Source organism: Triticum aestivum, chromosome 5B (assembly GCF_018294505.1).
Source record: "Triticum aestivum cultivar Chinese Spring chromosome 5B, IWGSC CS RefSeq v2.1, whole genome shotgun sequence".
NCBI classification, from domain to species: domain Eukaryota; kingdom Viridiplantae; phylum Streptophyta; class Magnoliopsida; order Poales; family Poaceae; genus Triticum; species Triticum aestivum.
The window spans coordinates 92,375,972-92,402,533 of NC_057807.1; the positions used below are offsets into that span (position 1 = coordinate 92,375,972).

General features: G+C 41.4%; 1 long non-coding RNA gene across 1 annotated transcript; it reads right to left on the minus strand.

Annotated features, from left to right (window-relative positions):
• Nucleotides 1-638: 638 nt before the first annotated feature.
• On the minus strand, nucleotides 639-5,963 carry LOC123115763 (uncharacterized). Its single transcript, XR_006456719.1, has 3 exons — nucleotides 5,106-5,963; nucleotides 3,857-4,315; nucleotides 639-3,503 (listed from the first exon to the last, which is right to left on the minus strand). It is a non-coding gene; the product is annotated as an uncharacterized lncRNA (long non-coding RNA).
• Between the last annotated feature and the right edge of the window lie 20,599 nt (nucleotides 5,964-26,562).

Sequence of the window (26,562 nt, forward strand, 5' to 3'; positions counted from 1 at the left end):
CAGCTACAACCTAAGCCTTATTTGAAGTTTTCAGCACGAAATGGTAAGCTAAGATCTTACGACCTTGTGGACAAACTGTATCGCATGGAATCCCGATGCCTCCTGATCCTACCACGACAAAGCTACCAGAGTACCTTTCATTGACTACTCATCTCTTACCTAGCAATGTTGCGCTGAGAGTGGATCTAAAACTTCCTATATGATGATGTGCTACTCTGCCTGATGGCTTTATTTATAAAAGTCAGGCTCTACGGTTTTCTCTAGAAAAAAAGAGTGAATTTAAGGTGATCGTCCGCCAAAACAACTTTTCACCCTCATGCTCTCTTGCCTCACCTACTTTTTCCTAGAGCATCTACAGTCGGATATATCAAATCCAACATCTTATAAGTCCGCGCACGCGTCATGGACAGGTCAATCCTCAAATCACTGCGTCTACAGTCGTGTACCTCATATGTTGTACAATGTAGATGACAACGAAATTCCTGAACATAGACGAACGAACATAGAACAAACAATATAAACATGAAGTTAACCCGGACCAAAAGACACAGTTTAAACATCATAGCTCAACCGGCGAACAGACAGAGATCTAACCACCCCCCCCCCCCCCCACCCCCCCTCCTCCTGCGTGCGCGGGACAAGGAGTCAATGTAGCCGGCCCTCCTCCAGATGGCACGGTTCCGTGCCTTCGCCAGCTTGGCGGCTTCCTCTGCCACTTCGCGCTTCAATTGCTCGATACTGAGCGGGAGCGCCTTGGTGTTCTTCCCACGAAGCCGACGGGCGTCCGTCTCTGCCATCATGAGCAGGCGGCGAAGAATAGCCGCGAGGAGCTGCTCCTCCGCGTCGGGCTTAGGCAATCAGCGTCGGCGGCAGGAGGAAGATGTGGCCGTCTCTGACGCCGCCATCCTCTCCCTAGCCTGCTACCTCTCACAGCGGGCGTTGCACGGCTCCAATTCCGGCGTTCACGGCACCGGCAGTGAAGGCACGAGTACCCACATATGACCACGAGGAGCAGCCGCCGGAATCAATTGATGTCATAAGGGAAGCACATCTAAGTGATGGTCGGCAGCAAAATATCTTTACTGGCATAAACAGTGTGCGCTTTTCAATTATTCTCAAGTGCCGGTCGACGTCCTGGCCAAATATCTATGCCCTGAAATGTTATTATGCTAATCAAGACCTGGCTGAGCACGCCATCCAACCCCGCCGCCACCGGTCATGTGTTGTGTCTAGCTGTTCCACTAGCAGCATTATTACTAAGCTAAAGTCCGCAAAGGGTAGCACCTACCAGCGGCCAAGATCAAGCTGATCTCTTCAAATTTTAAATCGTGAAGAAAGTATTAACCAGAAGCTAGCAAACGTTTGCCTAATTAATTAACCAGAAGCTGGCCAATATCGCCGACCTGTAGTGCTTTTGTTTACTACTAGATCATTGATGGGATGCGTTGCAACGCCCGTCTCCATAAGATACTATCTGGGATTAAAATAAATATAACGAGACATTTGATTGCAAGTTAAAATGACACGAATTTGTAAGGCATCATGGCTAGCTTTATTAATCATCATTCCTTTTATTTATCCCTAGAAACCTTTTCTTCTTATATCATCCACGAGTTTAGCCAACAAAAAAATTAAGGGGTTCATAGACAAAGTTACAAAAAATGTTATGATCAATATCAAAGCACAACCTAGCTAAACTCTGGGCTACCTTGGACAATGGCCAAACTCCGCTCCACCTTTTCCTTGTTGAAGTGATTTGTTAGTAATTTAAGAGTTGAGAACCTTCTTTTGGTGTTTTTGGTTTTGACCTCAAAACTAGATGGTTATTAGAGAAACAATTTTTTTAACTCCTTTATGCTCAATATGGTGGCAGTGGTGTATACAGAGAAAACAGAAGTGCGGCATGAATCTATTAGAAGGGTATAGATATGGTAAAATTATGCACAAAGAGCAATAAAGATCTTACATATGGAAAGAGGAGAAATATATTGTACTTCTGGTAAAAAAAAAACTGGCGTCGTGTTTTATCAGTAGATAAAACTATATACATGGAAAGTAACTGGTAGAATTGATTGTGCAACAGTAGGGCCTATAATTTGCCAAAGGCCATAGAGAAGTTACCAGGGTTTTCACAGTAGAGTATCACTTAATATATCTTACATGGAGCAAACATCATTTTTTATTATGAACCATATGCAAAATGAACATCAGCCATATTCAAAAAACTTGTGGAAATATGAATCACACATACTTCTACGAAGGCACAACAGTGAACAGGCCATATAATAAATGTTCTCCCGTGTGCTGCTCTTATGAACAGTGGGCAAACAGGTGGGAATGTCCATTTGAAACGAGATGGCAAAACAATACAGGTTTAGATAATCATCGTATACATGTTGCTATCTTAGGACTTAATTAGGATATGAAGTATATATGGTCTAGTACATAGATATTTTTGAAGATGTATACACAGATGGAGTTGTACATATTTAAGGATAGCTTCCTTGAACTTTGGATCTACTGAAGCCATCAGTTTATTTGCAGATATATTTTCAAGCTGATAGTTGGACAGTGAGCAATACATATGATATATTTTTAAAATGGGCAAATATGCTAGTAATGGTAATTATTTAGCATGACGCAGATAATATTTTATCTTCATAGGGTAGGAGCCAATCAAGTATAGTGATTGTTCTCTCCGGTTAGTATGAGACCAAGAAACAAATATACGATCGGTACATATCAGAACTATTAAGAGTGGAAAAGACAAAACCTAGGAATGTGTAGTATTTCTGTTCCATCAGTAGGAAAGAAACTGAATGAGAACAGAATAGTACTCTTCTCTTATCAGAAAAATGGAGATCATACTGATTAATTATAGATCATGAATCATACAGCAAACAATGGTCATATACAAATGCACACTGCAACACATTTCAATTTTAAATTACAGGAAACTCACAGCAAAGGTTATTATTAGTTAGTGCAGAATTCAAGTAGCACCACCTTCGCACACTAAAGTTTGGAGTATAAGCTTACGTGAATGCATTACTGTAGCATGTGTTTATGCCTGTAAAGTGCTTTTTATTACATGTACACAAACATAAGAGCAGTAGCTTATCAAGTGATAAATTCTAATCAGCGTATTATTTAGTACGACTGAAAAGTGAATTAAGAAATAATAAGTGAAATTTACTCAGGTGATTAGAAACCATCTTTCAAAGAACTGAAGAATTGGGCTCAAGCTCTAGAAATATACCAGGGAGATTGTATTTTTTGCATGCAGATTGGTGACTTCACTTCTGAAGCGATCATGTGGTGATGTCCTAATTATTAACTGCTCAATAAGTTACTCTTTTAAGACGGAGTTAGTCACAGCACACATAAACAAAAGTTAGTCACATCAATGCCATTCTAAATCTCAACCAAGGGGCAAAGCAAACCTTCAAAGTCTCTAGGTTTCCCTCAAGTTCAGGCTCTCCTTCCTCAAAGAATGAGACCTCCTAAGAATATCAAATGACACTGTCAAATCAAACATCTAGCCAGTGTGGTAGAATGTATCACAATGCTACATGACACCATGATAAATAAATTATAAACTCAACGGATCTATTTAAAGGTCTCTTGACCACTTGTGACTTGTTAGTACTGTGGCATCATAGCAAGCCAATTCTAAACAGGCCCAGCTTTTCAGGTCTCAAATAACTTAAAAGGCAATTAGGTGATCACAACAAACTGATTTATTTTGAAGTTCAGTTAACATCTTGATGGAAACACCATGATATAAATAGACAATGTTTGGATTATATTTGCATCAAGAGATGAGGTAAGACAGTCCCACATCTGAACTAATTACCTGACCAGCAGCCATTACGGATTTGTCAAGTGAAGAACTCCCCACAAACAAAAGTATGAGCACCAACCTCCAAGACTTGCCCGAATCAGTCAGTTGACCCAAAAAAGGATGACACCACCTATAAAAGCTGAGATTTGAATAACATTAGAACACAAAATTGTTGGATGGAAGGGGGGATTGTAGGCGTAAAAAAATGATGATAGAGGGCAACATATCCGAGAAATGTAGCTGCTCGAATTTCTGCTGCCAGAGTAAGATGACTCGAGAGAATTAAGTGACGAAGCATACATATACAGGTGCATGAACTCAAGCAGCAGCAGGTTGGGAAAAAAGTAACATATATACCTTCATTAATCCCCTCCGGTGAGTGGCGCACATCAGCTGTCTTCCAGGAACTAACAATTCATCAATTCCTTGGACCTAAGCGGATGAGCTTCAGTCCACTGTTTCATCAATTCCCTGCAAAATCAAGTGTTGCCGCATGCATCAACGAGGTCTGACCCCCTAGCCCACGTGGCGATCATTGGCGGTGCATGTTGCCGCGCCTGACTATTTGGAATTTTATTAAATATAGAATACATGACTCATGGACCTTAATTAAATTTGCATCTATGACCTATATATTTGTTAGTAATAGAAGAGATATGAAATCTAATTGATTTGCAAGGAATTATAGGGATAGTATGGCAGGACATGGTTTTTTCTTCGGTCTAATGGGCTTTAGTTGGTGTGAGGTTGGTATGTGTGAGGACAGTCGACAAATGAAATGGTACATAACTAAAATATTAAGAGGAAAGTATGCTTCATATTTGGGAGTGTAGATTATACATGATGGTTCAAAAATTACTCGAGGCATTGTTCCTAGCAATAGAAGATAGTGCGGAAAATAATGGAACAACTCAGATGGGCCAACTATTAAAATTCATGGGTAGGGAATTTTCAGGTTCGGTTATTCTTCCTATAGAAAGCGCTCTCGTTATGAGTAAAAGTTTATTGAACATTGCTTTTATTTATGCCACATAATACAGATTCATCTAGTAAATTTGTGCAATGGGACAACTTAGATTATATAGTATGCTTTGTAATATCAACTTCCACATAGGCGACTATAAGATGGTATGGATCATTTGACATTATGCTAATTTCTTGTGCAGACAATGATAAGATTTTGAGAAGACGGCAGTAGAGCTTCCATCACACAAACACAATTAAGAGAAATCTACAAAGTATGTTAATTCTTTGGGCATACCTTTCATAGGACAGCTACCCAAGGAAACCCTACGGGCATCAGCAGCTGGAGATGACTCTTCGTGATGTAGGTTTCCATCCGTGGGTGGCACTGTACATTGAGTAACTTCAGTAAACATGCTGCAAAGTAGCAAAGGATGTAATATTCTAAGATACGTGGGCAAAAGCTATATGATCACGAGTGAATGCATGGAGGTAGTTTCATCACCATTTACCACAAGTCATGATTTCTTAAGCACTCACAATATAGTTAGGGCATCATAGCACATATAGGTCTTGCACATACATTGGTTCACAACAGAACAGGTTTGGACAACATGAGTTTGCGGCACCACGTACATGTCCTTAAAACAAACGATTTGACACATCTTAGCCAAAAGCTACATGAATTACAACAACAGAAATTGATTGAATTTATTGATCAATAGAAACTGGCACATCTGACGGCCTGGCCCTGACCGATACTACTCCGAAGCTTGCAATTGGAGACGGACCCTGCATCCCATCTCCTGAGGCAAGAAGAGATTATACAATTCCTGATGATGCTATGCCAGGAGACTCCGGTTGGTCAGTGTTCGTCTCAAACGAGGTGCAGCAACAAAGAGAGGCACAGGACGTACGTCCTGACCACCTTGTTTGAAATGAACACAGACCAAGCAGAGACTCCAGGGCGCGGAGGGAGAGGAATAGGGAGTCCCCGCGACTGCTGTAGGTCACGGTGGACGACATGGGGGCTGGTGGGTTTGGACGGGATCGGCAGCGTTGATCCGGCGGTGTGGAGGTGGGGCATCTACGCAGCGGTAGGGGATCTTGGGCGCACGGATTTGCAGTGGGAGGGGAGAAGACGACGGCGAGCGGGGTTGTGAGTCGGGGAACATGGCAGCAGCGGTGGCGGCGGCATCTTAGGGTTGGCCCAGGTAGCGGCGGCGGCATCTTAGGGTTGGCCCAGGTAGCGGCGGCGGCATCTTAGGGTTGGCCCAGGTAGCGGCGGCGGCATCTTAGGGTTGGCCCAGGTAGCGGCGGCGGCAATCTGGGCTCCCTCGAGCGCATCCTCTCTCTCGAGTCTCGACCGAACTTTTCATTTCAGATAGAGAGCAGCAGGTAGCGCTGCAGGGCCGGTTACTAGTGTTTTCTGCTAACCGGCCCATGTATCTTCCTTTTTTCTGTTTACAAGCTTCAGCTCCAACGACCGGAACCACTAAGCCATGCAACAAGTTGTGTTCTCTAGATTCTTTCTACTTCCTCCGTTCTATGATATAAGACGCATTTTGATACTAGTGTAATGTTAAAAAAGTCTTATATTATTGGACGGAGGGAGTATGTTTTTATTGAGCTCTTCAGTCGCGGGAAATCCTCCGGTTTTAGGAAGCTTCTTTCATTTCGTTGGTCATTTTCTTGTGAGGTTTTATTCGGGTTTTCATTTTCTTTTTCTTCTTTTGTTCTTTTTTCTATTTTTAAATTAAATGCGTGTTTTTCAAAAACAAATTTTTTATTCTGTGCCTTTTAGAAAAACCAATGATTTTTTCAAAATCGATGAACTTTTTTCAAAATTGATGATTTTTTTTTCAAATTCGATGAAGTTTTTTAAAAATCGTTGAACTATTTTCAAATTCAATGAACTTTTTTTAAAATCGTTGAAATTTTTCCAAATTCGATGAACTTCTTTCCAAAATCGATGAACTTTTTTTCAAAAGTAACGAACTCTTTTCAAGTTTGCTGAACTTTTTCAAAATGGATGAACTTTTTATCAAAATTGATGAACATTTTTCATTTGATGAACTCTTTTCAAAATCGTTGAACTATTTTCAAATTCAATGAACTCTTTTAAAATCGTTGAACTCTTTTCAAATGCGATGAAATTTTTCCAAATTCGATGAACTTTTTTCAAAATCATTGGACCTTTTTCAAAATTGATGAAGTCTTATTCACTAATTTTTTTTTAAATGGATGATTTTTTATCAAAATTGATGAACTTTTTTCAAATTCATTGAAAAAAATTCAAAATCGATGTTTTTTCAAATTTGATGAACTTTTTCTCCATTTTTCGATGAACTTTTCTAAAAATCGATGAAAGTTTCTGAAAATCAATGAACTTTTTCCGAAATACGATGAACTTTTTTCAGATTTTGAAAAGTCAACGTTGTCAACTATGATAGGTCAAAGGTTCAATGTTCAACTGATGTCCGAGTTTTCTTTGTTTTGAGAATCGACTGATGCCCGGGCTATGAGGAGTTTTTTTGTTGAAATATACGTTTTTATATAAAATAACTCGTAATTAGAAAAATAAAATTGTTTCCTAAACAGATTAGGGATGTCAGCGCAGTGGTTGTCGCTGCGCGCCGTAGATCTTTGGTCTCCTGAATTCGAATCCTGGTACTCCCTTTTGTTGTTTGGGCACTAACATTTTTCGTGTTTGCTGTTTCAGCGGTTTCCTGGGTCGGCCCGCTATGCGTCTCCTGGAAGCACCAGCAGCTGTAACAGGCGCTTGTAGCGCTAACTAGGAGCTCCCGAGCAGTAGCGAGCTAGTGACAGGTTGGAAATCAGACTTCGATCGATTGAATGGGTTGTCCCAAGCGGCTCAATTAATCAGAGACCTCGGTTTTTTCTTCCATAGCAGCAACCCCTTAGGCAGCAGGACACTACATGAATTAGGCTAGAGGACGCTAATGAAACAGATCTAACGGACAGGAATGGTTATAAATCAGTAAAACGGACAACCACAAAGCCTAATGACGCGTGAGAGCTCGATTTAGGTGCAGTTTTGCTGTCCTAAAAATAAATAAATAAGCTTGACTGCGGATGTACTAGTTGATCTCGTGCAACTATTCGACGTCTGTAGTGCAATTCAATGTGGAACATACCACAACAACAACAAAAATCGGAAAGGAGGAGTACCCCCAACCTCTGCATCGAGGGTCACATCATAGCCATGTATATATCTGGTCCATTGAAAATGTAAATGTTATGTTCTACTCCAATTATTCAATTCACCTTCGATTATTCAAAGGATGAGTACGTCAATTATTCAATTCACCTTCCAAATTTCTACACGAAAGTAGGAGGGCAGATGGCACATGCCATTGGATATCATTAAGTCTAACTATCAATTGAGAAAAAGTTGGAATCAAATCAGTCATCAAAGTCTGGGTCTCTCAGCTCCACAAACTACACAACTAATTGCCACAACTCCTCATAAATGACACTACATATATACCGTGGGGTTCACTAGTTTAACCCAGGAGTTAATGGTTGTGCTTTGGGGTACCTTGCTCGGCATCTCACAATATTTGTATTCCACTACCAGTATTCATTGTGTCTGTGTGTGTGTGTGTGTGTGTGTGTGTGGATTTTATGTTTTTTTGTAGTTTTTTGGGTGCTTATCAATGTTCACACAAATTCATCTACAAGGATGTGTTTTGGCCTATATAGACTCTTAAATGATAATCATAAGAAAATTTAGGTGTACAAATAAACCAGGGAAAACATTTTGGTTTGTTGGAAGACAACATATTTTATTGCGAAATTTATACATATATAAATCACTTGAGAACCTGTTTGGATGACCAGGAAAAAATACATCAATTTCCAAATTATTTGGAAGTATGATAACATATTATGCAGCTATAACCTTTTTTGAAATATGAAAAAAAATCCAGTCTGACTCCCCAAACAATATATTCCCAATTGTGAGATTCAAGGCAACATTTGATTCTGATTTTCAAGGATGAAGACCACCTAGGTTCCATTTCACTGAAACAATACCGTAAAGAATACAAAACAAGGTCGAGTGAACCAAAATATTCAAGAAAATCACTAAAGTTACACTAAACTAAAGATTTGGCCTTGTCGTTTGTTCCCTTCATCTCCATGGATTATCTTCATTCACCATCATGTTGCCTTGGATCAAACTCAAAGATGTAAAGGTCGTTGTGATACTTTAACGCCCGAAGTGGTGCTTCACGAATAGGATCGAAGGATTGCAGAAAGGTGAATGAGAAGGTAACAAAGTTGGGGATATGGAACAAAGAAAGGAAGAGAATTCTTAAGAGTCTATTAAATTTCACAGATAATCTTGAGCATATTTGTTACATTGGTGTTTATACCTGGCTCACACTTGGTAGGTACATCTCATGCTCTCACACACAACGGGAACACATGACAGTCTAGCCAAACCAGATGAGCTTGGCACACCCATCTATCTTATCTGCCCTCTCTAAGTCCGTCACAACCATTGCGACGTACTTCTTTTGGCAAACGCTTCCAGCCGGATTCCATTACCAATGATAATGGAACAAAATTCTCAAATCCAAATGTGTTGGTTACCAATGAAGATGAGGGTGAGGGCACGATAGGTACGTGCACAGTGTTCAAGACGACTTCTACCAGAGAATTCAAAAGTCAAAACAACAAAATAGAAATAGGCAAGGTCAAAATTGCAATACAAGAGCTCCCGCTGCCTTCCAAGCCCACTACAACAATGGCAATGGATTTCCCTCAATGAATTGTCCATTTCTCCCAGCTTGAAGAATTTATGGATCCTTCATATGCTCTTTGATGGACTTATATAGATCTTTGTATCGAGTGAGGATGTCCTACCGTTCTCATGCAATTATTAAGCACAAACCAACACCATGACATGCATGTTTATACCATTCAATTGCAGCCATAAATGTTGTAGTTGATTCCTTAGTTCAGCTCAGAAAACACGGGGTAGGAGTTGGATGGCAAATGTCATTGGATATTATTATATTTTTAGTTAAATGCTAGGTTCATTTGTTCAAATCTGGCTAGATCATCATGTTTTTGGGCACCTCAGAAACCATAAAAAGTCGCCAATCTTAGTTCCATTCTAAGGAATTCCTTTTGGCCCCTTTGCAACATAATGCACACAAGTTCTATGGTTAAATTTGGACAAAATTATATCTTTGACCTGCACACTATAAGTTTCGGCTTCAGTGATCGACATCTTCGTCACCCTCACTACTAACTCGGTTCATATATGCCTTGTGGTAATGCTCTGTATTCAAGTGTAGTTAAATTAAATGTGACGAGATCATTTTCAAGGAAAGTGCATTTTTTGTCAATCATGTTGATGTCTCTTATTTGGACTACTATTTGAAATGATGGTGTGTTAATTAATATGTTACACTCCTGATGTTGATGGCCATGGACCCCCTCCTCACCCATGGATATTGGCTTCTAGAGATCACCATGTTAAGATGAGCATCTAAAATTAGGCTTCACATTTGTCATCGCCTTATGTACTACTACCAGTTTGTCACGTCATGAGGTCTATGAAGTTTAGAATTTACTAGACCTTAGTGTTGGAAGAACTTCATTGTTAAGGATTTCTGCCTATTATCAATTAACAGAAGTTCTTAAAAGGTTAACCATCACAAAAGTTAGGTATACGAAGACATCAGAGAAAAACCACAAGTTTTGGTTTATCCGAAAATATTGAAATTCTATTACGAATGTATATAAAAGTGCTTAACAATCCGTTTGGATGATTACCACAAGATACATGACCTTTCAAAATCTTTGGAGTAGGAAAATCTCCCCTTAAGTCATATCCATCGGTCTCGCACATAGTGGTGAGATAGAAGGCAATACTTCATTTAAATTCTCTGGGAAAGAAACCCCCATGTCCTATCAAAACGAAACCCTCAATCCATTAAATGTTGCACAGATTAAGCTCGGTATAAACTAGCCAGTCCAATGATCGAGAATATTTATGAGCAGAACTAAAGCTACACTTAACTGAAGATCTAGCTTGGTGTATGTTTCCTATGTTTGCCCAAATTAGTTTATGTGGTCTTGTCATTGGTCAAAGATGCAACAGCCATTACAATATGTCCATAGTGCTTGAAACAACTTTCATCAGAAATTTCAAAAGTTTAAATATCAAAAAAATGTTCAAAATGTACTTGCTGCACCAAAAGAGCTACCGATGCTTTACAAGCCTACCGTACCAAAGGCACCAGGGTGCCCTCCATGAATTGTTCATCTCTCAGCTTGCATCTCTTTTGAATGCTTCACCTGCTCTTTTATGGGGTGAGGATGTACTCTTTGGTCACATGCAATTATTTTTCACGGCAGTCCAATTTAATGTGAAACTTACCACAAAATGACCATGTATATATCCGATTTTTTTTGAAACTATGATGATTTTTATAGAAAATTCGGAAACTATACACCCAAATGCATAAAAATCAAAAGTATCATCCCGTCGGCCTCCTGTTGGCCAAAAAGGGACTTTTCGGCCTAAGGTTAGCCGAAGAGTGAGTTTTCGGCCAATCGTTGGCCAAAAAGGACTTTTCGGCCAACCGTTGGCCAAAGAGTCCCTCTTCGGCCAATGGTAGGCCGAAAAGTGGTCTTCGGCCAACACCTGCTCTCCTGTTTTAGAAAATTCATATCAATTAGGATTTTTAGCATTTTAATTTGATTCTTTTTGCATTAGATTAGAAATTTTATGAAGTTTCTGTAGATATCAAGTTTGACTAGATTTGAAAGTTTGAATTTGAATTTTCATAAATTTTCTCAAATCACTAGATTGCCTATAATTTGAGCTAGGAGTATTTTTTTAGATGATTCTTTTTGCCACTGGTTCTTTGTGACTTTGTTTATCTGTAGTAATTAATTGGTGAATTTAATGATTACTTAAAATTAGGTTTTTACGAAAACAGTTATGTTTTATTATTTTATAGGTTTTGTGCTATTTTTTTTAATTTTAATTGCTTTAAATTGTTTTCTTTATGATTTTGACATATTCTTTTAGTTTCTGTTAAGCTATCAGTAGATATTTTATTTGTAGTATGTTTTGTATTTATTTTTTTATCCTTCATTTTCTTTCCCGCCGTTCTTTTCCTCCATTTTCTCCCGCTATTTTCTTTGCCGCCACTTTCTCCCGCCATTCTTTGCCGCCATTTTCTCCTGACATTTTCTTTCCCGTCATTTTATTTACCGCCATTCTCTCCCTCCATTTTCTTTCCCATCATTCTCTCCCGACATTTTCTTTCTCGCCATTTTCTTTCCCGCCATTCTCTCCCGCCATCTTCTTGCCTGCCATCTTCTTTCTCGCCATCTTCTCTTCTCAACTTATAAAATGAGCCTCATGGTGTCCACGACCGTAGATAACATGGCCGAAGAGAATGGCGGGAAAGAAAATGGCGGGAGAGAATGGCAGGAGAAAATGGCGAATAAGAAAATGGACGGGAAAAGATTGCGGGAAAGTATTTTTTTTCATGTATAAAATGGCAATGGCTGTACAGGATTTATAAGGCACTTTTAAATATGAACTCCTATGAAGCTCAAAACAAGTTTTCTAGTAGGATAAAAGAAATAAAATACCAAAAAATGCTACAAATAAAATAGCTACTGATAACTTAACAGAAACTAAAATAATATGTCAAAATCATAAAGAAAAAAATTTAAAGCAATTAAAATTTAAAGAAATAGCACAAAACCTATAAAACACTAAAACAGAGCTGTTTTTTTTAAACCTAATTGTAAATAATCCTTAAACTCACCCATTAATTACTACAGATAAACAAAGTCACAAAGAACCAGTAGCAAAAAGAATCATCTAAAAAAATACTCCTAGCTCAAATTATAGTCAATCTAGTGATTTGAGAAAATTCATGAAAATTCAAATTCAAACTTTCAAATCTAGTCAAACTTGATACCTACAGAAACTTCATAAAATTTCTAATCTAATACAAAAAGAATCAAATTAAAATACTAAAAATCCTAATTGATATGAATTTTGTAAACCAGGAAAGCAGGTGTTGGCTAAAGACCACTTTTCGGCCTACCATTGGCCAAAGAGGGACTTTTTGGCCCACGGGTGGCCGAAAAGTCCTTTTTGGCCAATGGTTGGCCGAAAAGTCCCTCTTCGGCCAACCTTAGGCCAAAAAGTCCCTTTTCGGCCAACAGGAGGCCGACGGGGTGATACTTTTGATTTTTATGCATTAGGGTGTATAGTTTCCGAATTTGCTATAAAAATCATCATAGTTTCAAAAAAAACTATATATCCATTGAATTGAAGTCATAAATGTTCTAGTCATCTATTCAACTCAACTTCCAAATTTCCACACTAAAGTAGGAGTTAAATGGCAGATGCCTTTGGGTATAACTCGGACTTGAACTATGAAGTGAGCGAAAGTTGGGATCAAATCAGTCGAAGAATTCTGGGCCTCTCTGCAAATTAATAAAAATTGCCACCACTCATGTACAAATGACATTGCATATAGGTTCACTAGTTCAATCCAGGAGCTAATGGTAGTGCTTTCGGGTAGCTTGGGATTCATCCCACAAATACTTTGTTACACATTGTGTGCGCGCGATTAACCCCATGGAATTTAGATATCCGTATAATAAATTTTCACATTGTTCTTTTGTCATGATCAGAGTTTAGCAAATTTTATTGAATAATAATACCGAATGAATGCAGACTCCTAGACCCAATATACATTGACTATAAAATGTCTTGGAATGATCTAAGAAAGTCAACTACAATTACAACACTACAAAAAAATACACTTCCGTGATGATACGTGCTTGTCACAGTAGGTCGTGTTTTTTTTCATGCATGTACATCCATGACAAATTTATGACAGAATCAAGATAGTCATACCTGTGCTGTCGTAGAAGTGTTCCATGACATTACCAAAATTATCATCACGGAAGTGTCCACTTCCATGACGATAAATCGCGCGTCACATAAGTGCTTTCGTCAAGGGTGACCGACACGTGGCATCCACCGTAACGGAATGTCGTTAAGCTATCGGGTCGGGTTTTGGATCCGATAACCCGTTAACAGCCCCAACCAATGGGAAATTTCCACGTGTAAAATTCTGATTGGCCGAAGGGAACACCTGTCAGCTCGTTAGTGGGCCAGATGTCGCCCGTCCATTGGGGGAGACATGCCTATGGTACGTTGACACGTGGCTGGGCCCAACAGCCCATATAGGTTAAAAAGGTCAGCCCAGTCAAAGGCCCGTAGAACTTAATCAGGTACTAGTGGGCCAGCCCAATAACGTCCTGCTTAATAAAGGCCTATTTACAGCCCGAAACCAGATCTGGCCCGTTAATTGTTCGCCCAATATTTGGGCCCATTTACGGCCCGAAGCCAGATCTGGCCCATTAATTGTTCACCAATATTTGGGCCCATTTGCAGCCCGAAGCCAGATCTGGCCCGTTAATTGTTCGCCGAATATTCGGGCCCAACTACAGCCCAGTGACTTTCGGCCTGTTAGAGGCCTGATATAGACATGGGCCCATTTCAGCCCGGTGTGACTTTCGGCCTGGGAATGGCCCGTGCTGCCCATGGCCATGTATGGTCCGACGGGACATCGGGCCCACTAACGGCCCGTGCTAAAGGTGGCAACAGTTAAGCCCAACGTGACTTTGGGCCTGTTAAAGGCCTGTCGCATAATTCGGCCCGTTGATGCCTGTACTAAGCTTTCGGCCTCTTAAAGGCCCATGACATCAGTGGGCCAACTAAGGCCCAAGATATGTTTCGGCCTGCTAACGGCCCGTGAGCTAACTGGGCCCATAACGGCCCGGTCTACATTTTGGCCTACTGAAGGCCCGTCGACGACTAGTGAAAACTGAGGCCCAACATGCATTTTTGCCTGCTAAAGGCCCGTGGTTTCATCTCGGCCGTAACAGGCCAGTAAAATATTCAGCCTGTTAATGGCCCAACACTACCTGGGCCGAACTAAGCATTGGGTCGACAAAAGGCCCAACTAAAATATAGGTCGGTGTAAGTTTGGGCCTGGCGCAATGTGTGAAAGCCCCAATCATTCGGGCCCAAGAAAGACGTAGGCCGGCCCAATTGTGGCCCGCTAAAAACTTGGTCCGTTATCGAATGTTTCGGCTCGGTCGACTACATCTGATTTTTTTCAAATCGCGAATGATGGCAGTAACTAGTAGGAATTAAGAACAAACCTACTCTACACAATAAAGAAATTACGGCATAGTAACTAAGAATAAACCTACACTATACAATAAAGTATTTAAGGTGTATTACATCCACTGGGCATCGAAGTTCGCCACTAGTGATCATAAAGCACAACGAAGAAGCAGATTACAAAAACTAGGCACCATTGCAGCGTAACAAAATAATACTGAACCGAGACCACTTTCAAGACAGTTCAAGAAAGGTTAGCCTTGCGGGGGAACTGCTGCGCAAGCTGCTGAGCAAGGCTGTGAGACCGGCCTAGCATGTCGGTCATAGCTTCCAGGTGTAGCTGTTTAGCGATGAGGTTCTCATTGGTGTTCTCCGCAATCTTTCTTAGAGATAGGACTTCAAGTCGAAGTTGAGTTGCAGAATGCCTTCTGCTAGAACTTGGGACTGAAGAAGTCGAACTGATTCAGACAATGAATTCTGTGAGCTTGTCTGACTGTTAGTCTCAAGTAACTTGAACACTTCATCAAGACAAGACTTTGGGGTTGTCTCGCTATCTTCAAGATGTTTTGCCTTCTTTGCTGCAATATATGTTGGGTTTGTCTCACAGCCTTCAGCAGACTTGTGCATGCCATCAGGCATATCACCCTGAAATAAAGCAGAGAGATGACATGTTTTGCACATGTATAAACAAAGATGATAACCGTTCTGTCAATTCTATCCAATTTCAAATTAGAAAATAAAGAGTAAGTTCAAAATATCAATAGCATAATTTGGCATTGTTCATAATGCAGGGAGCTTCACCACACTACTGGATTACCATGTCAACATAACAAGCATAAATGAAGGGCAAAGAAAATCATTGTATCTATTTTGGATAATGTGCATGGCATGTTATTCATATCATCAGCCACATCAGTAAGATAAAACAGGAGATGACAAGGTGCAAACGTGGGCTGCTTCACCACACACTAGATTATAGATCCACAAAACCAAGCATACATATAGGGAGTATTAAGTAATGTGCATGGTATGAATAAGAAATTTGGTTTTACAAGAAAAACTTAGAACTTATGGTTGTTACGAACATGCATTTTGGTAGAAGCAGCAAACTAAAGAGCAGTAAACGATAGGGAGTATGAGCAAATTAAACAACAGTTGAGGATAAAGGCTTTAGAAGGACTGACTTACATTAACAGTTAACACCGGCTTTATAATGCCCTTCTCCATGTCAAGGGAAGGATAACTCAAGAATTTCAGCACAAAATCTTCTTCATAAGCATTGCCTGTACTCTACATTTTATAGAGAGTAATTATAGATATGATAATACTGGAAGGGATAAAGGATAATGAAGATAAGATGTAGATTGATGCTACATAATCAACTACCAATCCCTGGAAGTACAAGCGTTACAGGACAAAATGTACTGACAAGAGCAATGGGCTACACTTCTGCACTAGCATTGTCTGTGTATTCTACTTGTTGGTAAGATTAAATATAGATCTGATCTTTTTTAGTAAATGGTGGGCGAGGGAGATAAGATGCAGAATGCTACAAAATGAACCAATCCCTCTTCCCATAATACAAGAGTGTTTTGAACACTGGTGTACTATACAAAAAGTTCTTATATTATGGGACGGAGGGAGTAGCTGTTAATGTAAGTACAGTGATAGACCACGTTCAGTCCTTACAAGAGGACTGCAGAGCTAAACCTCTTCAAAAGCATTGGGTTGATTCTAAATTTGTGTAGGAGTCCATACAGATCTTATTATGTCCACCAAATGGGCGATTACGAGGCTAACATGTGCAGTGATGCTACATAATCAAACAACTATGAAAGTAAGTATGGTCATACAAGGCAAGAGGTACTCACGAGAGCAATGCAGTGTGCAGTGTAGTTGCGAGATTCTGTGGTCCCTTGAGAACGAATGTTCTTCTGCTAACAGTTTTCGTACAAGTAACACATTAAGGCAAATGCAGAAATGTAGTTCAAATTGTGATGTGATATCATAGACAGTACCTTACGCTGCAGCCGAGACCAATGTGTAACAAGATTATTCCAGTCACCGTCGGATAAATGTAGCACCGGAGACTTTACAGAAATTTCGTTCAGAGACTTGCCATCGAAGTGCGCTTGCCTTAGGTAGGAACGATACTTCATCAACGAGTGCTTGAAAAGCGCAACCAACTCTTGCTCGTCATCACAATCCAGTTTGCTCCTCGTCTATTTAAAAGAATGAAATCTTGTGTCTTCTGTCAGCAGAAACATATGCAGTAATGAACATGAATAACATTAGTACATTACTTACGCGTAAGTTGCGGAGGAAGATTGGAAATTGTTCTGTGTCTGCGGTATAATCTTTCCATGAAGGAAAGATGCGCACAAAGTTCCTGACAACAACATAAGCTTCATCCTCTAAACTGGGAAGAAATGGAACAGGGGTCCTATTTGTTGCAATTGGGGCTCTCTCTGGTTCGAAAAGGGATTTGGCAACTGGATTTGGTGTACTCTTTGTTGGAATGGGGGTTTTGTGTCGTACAGCTGGTGCTATGTCAACTGGCATAATCATACTGTTTGCTGTAGTTGGGGTCTGCTGAGTTGGGGCATCAGAAATGACCAGTGTAGTAGGGCTAGAGTCTGCTAGAGTTGGGGTATTTTGTGGGTCAGGTGATATTGCAACTACACCTAATGGGCTATTTGATTTATCAGGTGCCACTACCTTTTCCAAATACTTTGCTTGTGCTCCTCCACGATCAGCAATCGCCCTCTTCCTTTTGAACGTCTGATACACAAGAACAACATTTGAATGGATAAATATGGTATGATGACAGATGGAATATGTACTGAAAATGGATAGGCAGGGCGTATTCACATACACAATGTGTAAACTAAGCTAATGGCAGTTCAACAAAGTAGAAGCAATGCAAAGCATCAGTTGCAAGATATGTGCAAGCAATGTAACCTTGGAAAGTTAGAGCAAGTACCTTGATGGGTGAATAAGATAGGGCATCTTCCTCTGACTCCTCCACTAGGGAGATACATTGACTTAGGTCTCCCTCTAGCTCAGAATCACTGTTAGGATCATATTCTGAGCATGAATCTGTAGGTGGAGAGCGTTTGCATTGCATTGCATCCAAACTTGATTTCAGTCCCTTAATGCCAAGTTTGACAGCCATGGCATTGTTCTGCTTTATTCTTTTCATGCGCGCAAGCTCATAATCATTATGATGCTGTTCAGAATCTAAGATTCATGAAAACATAAAAAGTAATCAGATTATCTATGGAATGCATTGCGGATTCAACTCGGAGAGTGTCTCCCTATAAACCCCCTGCATATGAAAAGTTCACCTCCCCAACCATGCTGACCAGACCACACACAGAAATACAAACCCCTTGTGTCTCTATAACAGGCAGGCACACATTTCAAAACTGAAGTAGGAACATTAGAATCATATGAAATTCGTATTTGAACAAATAAACTAAGCAATTATGAGTGGCGAATGGTTAGCTTCAAGGGTGGAGTGTTGGTAGTGCGACACAAAGCAAGTAGGCAGATTGTATTCCATGTAAAAGATCGAAACCTATGTAAAAGCTGGAAATGACACTTTCTTTCTATATAATGCAGTGTTCGTTACCCACACATGATGGAAGAGATCACATAGAGAAATACTATTCACTCAGGTCTACGGTTCCAGTATTTAGAAACAGGGTGGTCCACCCTAAAAGAATATTGACAACAAATATGACAAGGCAAGCATAGATGTAGTGAATCAATCATTTACTTGTGAGCTTATTAGGACAAGTATGCAGAATTGTAACTGCAGTAAGAGACCATCCAAAATCTGAATGAAGAAGTTTGTCTAGCACTTATTGTTTGCAACTAATCGACGTGAATAATTGGATATTATATCGAATAAGTAATAAAGACAAGTAAAATTGTCAACAAACCTGGCTTGCAGTAGTAATCTGGGTCAATGTCACTACGACCAACAATCCAAAATGACTAGTTTCTGTTCCGAGGGCCGGAATTTTGAAAACCCTGTGAACTTTAGAGGTACTAAAGATTACCGAAATACATCTGAACCATTAAGTGTAGGTAGCACTGAGCACACAACAAACCCTAATGACAGTCCTGCCTAATGAGTAATGAATCAATTAGAAAATGGGTGATGAGGAGTGGCTGCTGAGTGTTGAGGACGTATCTCAGGATAAATCGGGTTGGCTTGGTGGGTGCTGCACTCCTGAGCCCTGAACGGACTGGGAAGGTAGGCACGGCGGCGCGCCCGAGCAGCGGTGACGTTGTTGGACGAGCGGCTCCTGGGCTCCTGTTAGTCCGGCGTCTCCTCCTAGAGTCATGTTGTCCGGGGAAGGCAAGTCGCCGGCGAGGCAGGCGGCTGGGGGCGAGTAGAGATCGGAAGCGCACAGCAGAACAGAGGGGAATCGGGGCCTGGGACGACCCAAAATCCCAGGGTGGGCCGGCCCACCGTGGGCACCCTGTAGAGATACACACCCGAGCGGCGAACATGCATTTTCGAAACTAATTTAGGAACATTTAGCTGACCAATTAAACAACTCTGTTTTAATAATATTAGATTCGTATTTGAACATCTAAGCTTGTTTAGCTTGATGCGTGGAGCAGTGTTATTATGACACGAAGCACGTATTCTGATCGTATAGTGATCATAAAAGGGGGAAACTCTAAGCATATTTTTTTTAGTAAAAGAGGGTTTTCCCTCCGATTTCTATTAAAGAAACCACCACGGAACCAACATGATCAATTAAACCCTAAGCATGATTAATTAAACCGTATTATGGCTGTGCCATGGTAGATTTGAAGCTGCAAACCGGAGAAATGATATTTAGCATCCATTGTTTGCTTCGAACTAAGAACTAAATTCTAAGAGCTGAAAAGAAAGTAGAGTAACCAAGTTAAGATCTATTTTTTGGTTGAGATCAAAAAGTTGAGGAGATATGAAGTACCACCTCTCTTGCGGCACCGTGTAGGCATCGGGGGTGCGATGGCTGCCGGTGGCGTTGAAGCAGATCTGCGACGGTAGACGGGTGCATCAGGGGATAAGTCCCGTTGCGGTGGAAGAGAAGGTCGTGTGAGCGGCCCTGGCAAAGAGGACGACGACGCCAACGAAGTGAGAGGACGCGATGCAAGGCTATTGGTCCGTCGCCGTGGATGAGAAACGTCCATCTCTAGCAGTGGACGACGTGGTCTTGGTAGGCGCTCCGGCATGGTGGAGGACGGTGGCGATGGATGTGGTGGAGGACGGCAGCGATGGATGGGGTGGCGGACGGAGGCTGGTGTGGGGATGGGGTGTTCTAGCACGGACGGTGTATGAATGGGAAAATGGAGGGAGAGGTACGGGAAACCATGTTTTTGGGACGCGCCTGTCTGAAATATGGGAAAGTTACGAACTTAGCCCCCGTTTAAAATTTGGACGTCTCGTCGGTTGGGGATAGGACGATAATCTCGCATCTCGCCAATATTTGCCCAGAGCGATTTCGGGCGAGGAGAGGGTGGTTGGCGCCCATGGTGTATGAACGGGGCTGACAGGTAGGTCGGTTGTGTCACGTCTGAGTGAAGTTACAAACCTGCCCCTATTGAAAATATTTGCCTACATCGATTTCGGCCGAGTCGAGTTTGTTTTGCCGCCCACCGTGTATGAATGGGGAATGGAGGGAGAAACAGAGGTCTTTCGGATGAGCTTGAATCAAATGTGTTTTGCCGTCCATGTTTGACGCCCACCGTCTCGGAATGGGCTCAGAGGCAGTCGTGTCACGTCTAATTGAAGTTACTAACCTACCCCTATTTAGAGCAGTGGAAATTGGGCCGATGGATTGTCCGTGTAATGGGTAGACAGTAATTTCCATCTCCCAAACACTTGGCTTCGGGCAGCCGACGTGGGAGTGGACATTTTGCAGCTTCTTTCGAATTTTGGGACAATAAGCATCCACGTTTACCCTGGCAACTAAATTCGAATCCATTTTGTATTCCTATATGAATCTTTATAAATTGTTCTATGTGTTTTTATATATCTTCAAAAGGACGACAAAGATGTATTCCACTGTCATATATGAATATGGTTTACAAATGCCGATACTCAAATTCAGAAACTAATATCTAGTTTAAGGTGAATTCGAATATTTGGAACACTTCATGCCCAACTCAAATGTCACACACAGCATAATGTGTACTCCCATTTAGATATGTACACAAGCGATGTATCAAGATTCAAATACCGAGTCAATCAACCAAGAATGTACAGAACTAACAGACATATAAACACTTATAGAGTATATGGATCAATAATATCAACTAACATACATAAGCCAGGCCACTGTACTTTTTTTGGCTACAACAACATCTTTTTTTTAGCCAGCATCTTGGCCCTTTCCGATGCGTGCCACGGCCCATCTATACTACTACTATTGCTGAATGCACATTCAGCCCGATTGGCATATTTGTAGGTCTGGCACAGCAATCCAAATGAAATGTCTCCGAGTCTTATCAATTAATATAGACTTGTGCTCAAATAAAATTACAAACCAAAAAACAAAACAAAATTATTACATGATCTCTAAAACAAATGGTTTGATTGATTACATGAACAGACAACACAAAGGTTATTCAACTATGGAAAGAACATTTCACCTATGATTTACCAAGTAGGAATTTAATTTCCTTTTTTCCTTCAGGATCTTAACAATCTGGTCAGTCTCAGCTTGCTTCGTTTTGAAATCCACCAAATATTTAATGGTTGTCTTGAGTATTGCTTGTAATTGTGCTATTTGCTTCCTCAACATGTCAACTTCATCTCTAAGTGCAGAAGCAGAATCTCTTTCTACCACTAGTTTAGCCTCTAGAGCATCAGCAGTTGGCAATTCATAATGCACGATTGGGCCGGTGCCACTGCTGTGGGATGATGCAACATCCATGGGGACCTCGCTCTTTGATCTTGGGCTAACCTGTTTTGCCATTAAAGTTCCGATTGGATTCAGAAAAGTTGAAGTTAGCAAAACATCTCAACTGGGAGTTATAACAGCAAACCAGTTAAACAAACAAGGAATTAAAGAGTTTCAATTGGATGCTGAAAAGTACTCCCTCCGTCCCATAATGTAAGATGTTTTTTTAACACTATGCTAGTGTCAAAAAACGTCCTATATTATGGGACGGAGGGAGTAGTTATTAACATCATTGTAACCCGATGTTGCAGCAGCAAAGCAGTTAAATAAACAAGTAGATATTTAAGTTAAGGCAAACAGGTAATTCTTAACAGTAAGTATCAAACACATAGATAGGCACAGTCTACAATATGATTAACAGGCTGTGCCATTATGTAATCAGTAGCAAACTAAATTAAGCCAAGCAACGTAATTGAACAATTTTGCAATAAGTGGCTAACTAAAATTCCGAGAAGCAGGTAACTGAACTTATGCTAGTTCAAAAAACTTACGCTAGTTCTTTGTACAGGCACACTACAACTTCTTTTTCGCTTACAAGGTTGTACAAAGGATTCCATGGCATCAATTGCTTGGATACGCAGTCCCAATACTTCTTTCTTCCCACACTGCATGGGTAAGTCGAATGGTTAATCTGATAAGATGGTGCGTCCTTGATATGTTATATGAGGACGTGTAGTCAGACTAGTTGTAGCCAAACACATCACACTGGCTTTTACTGTATATTTCATGCAATTACTTTTGGCATATCGAGATCTAAGTAATCTACAATAGGATGAAAAGATTGGCATCCTTCACATTATTGGCGAACTCAGTTCATAGAAACAAGCAATTCAACCATTCTGTATGTAAATCAAAAACGCCACTGGAATATTTTTCACTATCCAATCATACACACAAAAAGGAGCGACGCCACCATAGGGGCTGGTATGAGCGGCTGCCTCAGGTGGCTGGAAAGTGTGCACCTAGTTTGAGCCGTCCAGGTTGGCCCACGCTAGTTTTGTTCGTCCCAACGCACGAGAAGGCAATGCAAAAAATGAAGAAAAATGTTTCAATTTGGATGGGCCAATAACATAAGTGCAAGGCAGGCCCTATAGCAGGCTCGCGGCCCAAACGAGCGCCTCCCATATCGATCGACATCAGGAAAAATCCCAATTCATTCGCTCCAGCCTCCAGTCTGGTTCGCTCCTAACCTAGCCGTCGTTGGACAGACCGACACAACACTTCCTCGCGCCCTCGTTGGAGGGCGGTCGCCGGGCTTCAAGCGAACAAAAGGACAAGGAGATGAAGATCCAACCCTGGGTGTAGCCTGCGTGGGAGGCAGCGGCGGCAGCACGGGCATGGCATCGAGCTTGCACAAACGGACATTTGCAGCTTGCAAGAGTAGCATGCGCAACGAGCAGGTACATCACATCCCTGATTATATCTAATTCAACTCTTTAATTTCTGGCCAATAGTTAAACCTGATGGTGTTGTAAAACTGCTTGTATGTAGGGAATCTATGAGAAAATGAAACCAATTTCTACTTATTTTATAACTCCCCCAATCAATACTGAACTGACTGAATCTGATGTATCTAATCAAGTTTCCGGTGCAAACATACAAGCTTATGTTGTTTTTGAGCCTGAAGTGTCTAATGAACAGACTGCTAAGGAATGATTTGATGCAAACATTTTACATGCTCCTGGTGATGAACATATAGTGTCTAATGAGGGATCTAATGCAAGCATTTTGCAAGCTCATTGAAGGATTTAGTGTCTAATGATGATCTACTATGTTGAGAGAGACAGAGATTTGCAGACATTGATGACAAGCAAATTATAGTGCATTTTCATAGCTTGAGGAAACGTCGAGGCCATCTACCAGAAAGTCCCCGTATCATGACAACATAGCATAAATACTTTTCTAATCTGTTGTTTGAAACTATTGGCATACTTGTGCAGGGTAGATATATTGATATGCAGTTTGCGCACTGGTTATACGTGCAATTACACTTCAATATTTTCAGCCAGAGAACGAATAATTCAGGCAGGTACAGACCATGTTTGTAGTCCTTGTACACCATGTTGCATTTTGTGTTTTTTTGGTGCTTGCATCATTTAGTGTTTATAATCTGAACTACTTTGGATCATTAGCTGGTTTTCAAAGTGCATGTAGCTTCACATTTCTCAAGTTATGTTGATTTTCGGAGTGCAAGTGCCTTCGTATTTTTTAAGTTAAATGTTCGCCCCTGGTAACTTGAATTCATGGATCAGCCACTGCACACAAATAATACACGAATGACAGTATGAATTAAATGAAATGCAGGGACTTACGGTAGCTCGTTGTACAGGCTCGCTGTAGCTCTGCTTGCGCTTGGGATGTTCCATGTACAAGTCCATGTTACCACTTGCTTGGATGTGCAGGCCTTGTGCTCCTTGCCTCCTCCTCTGCATTTTTGACACGACGAATGGTTGATCAAATAAGAGGAATCGACCTTGATGTTGTACCGGAGGACATATACTTACAAGGTTATACAGGTGTGCAGGATGTGTACCAGATCCCGTAGCCCCGTCATGCTTCGCTAAAAAATGGATTTGCTTGTTTCAGATGATATCTCCAGAAGAAATAAGAGTTAAAGTCAGAGTTGCATAGGCGTGTAAGCTAAGAGAGCAGTGAAAGGATATCCAAACATCGTCGGAACAGTGCACAAGGGAGTGATGTGTGGATACCTAGTTCGGGCCGGCATTTTGGCATGCTCGCCTAGCTAGTGTGCGGGTCACTTCAGAGCCGTTGAGGGTGATGCACTGGCATTGGCTGGCCACGCACGGATGCAGATCTTGAGTGGCAGCGGACCGCTACGATGCGGTGGACAAGACCGTTGGTGAAGCCCCAACGACCTCAGGGGGCGGAGGTGCGACGATGTGCTCGGTGAAGTAGCCCCGGTGAGCTGGGAGACGACATCGGTGAAGTGCACCTAATGCGGTGGAACTCGGTGTCTGTGAGGCACGTCGGTTGCGGCGGCCGATGTTGTCGGTGGACCACCCGGTGCGGCGGACGAGGACGTAGATGAGGTAGCTCCGGTGCGATGGTGAAGCATGACCGTCGTCTTCGTCGTCGTCGTCCAGCACAGAGGTGGGGAACAGTGGGGAAAGAGACGAGACGAGGGGCGATTCGAGGGATGGCGGTGAATTAGGGATTTGAGCAATCTGGGTGCGGAAGGGGACGGTGGAGAAGAGAGATTTTGCAGGGCTGGAATTGGGGCCGCCAGATATTTCAATCCGAAACGTGGAAGCACGAACTTATATTGTCGTCGTCCTTTTTTTGGGGGGAGGGGGGTGGGTGGCTGGGTGCTACGCGTCCATCCGACACACGCGACCACCCCGACAGGACTACCCTTTGGTGCCTTAAGGCACCTGCCTTTGTGTCCATGACATGTGGGCCCAACAGGTGGCTGGCCCACATGTCAGTCACCCAAGGGCTGTTGCCTTTAAGGCACCGAAGCAGTGTCCACCCCGACACGACCCTGGTTTGCCTGGTGCGCCTACATTTGTGAATGCAAACGAATCTTCTTTCATTTGCAAACGAATCTGTATGTATTACCATGCCCGTGTTTTAATTGCAATAATTAGTCATTCGAAACGAGATACTCCATCTGTTCACTTTTGTAAGTCGTTTCAGACAACTTAAAATGAACTGTTTTGCACATTGTCTGAAATGTCTTCAAGGTCTTATAAAAGTGAACATAGGGAGTACTATAAATTAATTAATGAGGAATTATTTGAAAAAAATCGAAACGGTACCCACGCTAACGTGGATTAGAGTGTGTCACATAATTAGTTATTTGAATTAGAGTGTGTGTCACGTAGTTAGTTATTTGAATTAGAGTGTGTGTCACGTAGCGATCTCCAATTCTAACGTGGATTTCGCATTTCACTGTATCAATGCTACTTTTTTAATACAAATTCATATGTATATGATGAACACCATGGTAGTGAGAAAACTTTTGGATGGATTCAAACATATGACCTATAAAATAGCACAACAAATTGAGCCAATGTCAACTTTTCGAAACTTAGTATGGCACGAATTCGAAATAATTACCCGTATGCCTGGTCCTTGGTTCAAATCTTACAATGTACACCGAATTGAAACATCGATATTAAGTCTCGTACTATGTACTATGTACATTCAAATGTTGTTTTTAGTCCCCCCCCCCCCGCGCACAAACGCTGCATACTTCCTGTATCGGTCAATCTTCCTCTCCTAACCACCTTAGCAAGCTATCGGTTTCCAACACACGTTCATTCTTTCTCTCCATGTTTCGATCTCTAAGTCTCTCAACTACACAACCCCTTTTTCCACTCCTGTTACCAAATGTATTTACCTCACACACCCGCCATTGCACCCCATGCCGAGCTCTCTCTCTCCCCCTCTCCCTCTCACCCTCTCGCGCTAAATACATGCATTGCCTATCTAGCCCCCCAACCTCTCGTGCGCACGAACGCATGTTGTATATCTAGGTCACTCCCTCGAGACTGTCTCACTCTTTCTTCTGCACGGCGGGCCACACTCTCTCCATCTCACTCTCTTTATCT